This window comes from Carica papaya, chromosome 2 (assembly GCF_054855325.1).
Source record: "Carica papaya isolate Zhongbai chromosome 2, ASM5485532v1, whole genome shotgun sequence".
In the NCBI taxonomy this organism is placed as follows: domain Eukaryota; kingdom Viridiplantae; phylum Streptophyta; class Magnoliopsida; order Brassicales; family Caricaceae; genus Carica; species Carica papaya.
The window spans coordinates 20714419-20715580 of record NC_142310.1 but is presented as its reverse complement, the minus strand read 5'-3'; positions in this window follow the sequence as shown (position 1 = coordinate 20715580).

Here is a 1162-nt window from a genome sequence, read left to right as displayed (position 1 = left end):
TTGTATCAGTGGTAAGGTGTTGATATTCTTATTGAGTCAGTATAACTCACCCCTTTCTTATTAACCATTTTAGATCAAGACGATCAAGACCCGGATCCTGAACGATAAGAGGCCAACTAAACAATTATCTCTTCTGCTTCGTCAATTTTGAGTAGAGGTTAATTATATTTATTATTAATATTTTTTCCGTTTAAGTTCTAAAACATTCCCATAGCCCCCTATTTGGGTGTTTTAAGTAAATGTACAAGAAATGTAACCTTTAAGTTTTAAACTATTCTATTAAATGAAAAATTTCAGTATTATTTATATTCTATTACTGGACTAAATGCTCGAAATCTCTAATAGGGGTTTGGGCGTCGTGTGCCGCCTTCTGGCGACGCGCTGCCGTTGGCTTGGGCATGCTGTCGTCGCTTAGGCGACGTGTTATCGTCGTTTCGGTGGCGTGCCTCTGATTTTCGTGTTGCCATCACGTCGCGTTGTCGGTCACATCCATCAGTCATCATATCTCACCTTTTCCATTGACTTTCTCTCTCTTCACCATATTTCACCACTTGACGCAAATCTAACGGTCCATATTTTCTATAAATAGGGACCCCCACTTCTTTATTTCCTCATCACTTTTATTTTCTTTCTTCCACCCAAAAATTTTAGTGAGAGAGGGAGAGGAAAAGAAGAAGAAAAGGCATAGAAAACATCAAGATTTTGGTAAAAAATTTAGTATTTACTTTTAAATATCCTAGGAGTATTTCTAGATTAAAATTAACAAAATTTAAATTAAATAATTGCATGATCTAGTTATATGCTTAAATGAAGTAATTTTACGTGTTAATGCATGTTTTAAGATCATGTATGAATTTATAAATTGGCATGTAAAATTTAAATGATTTAATGCTTGAGATAAATATTGATACATGATTTAATTGATGGTCGAAAAATGATTAAGTATGAAATAATGTATAGACATGAGAAATGTGTAATGGTATTTGCATGCATAATTGATAAAGTGTTTCATTAGCCTTTTTATTTATGAGGGATTTCTATTCTCCCGTCATCTAGTTTGAAAAGACGTGAAATGACTGCTCTATGTGGATGACAGCGTACCCTCTAACGAGAGTGGTGACGAGATATGATTATAGGAGTCACATTTGATGAAGTACGACTG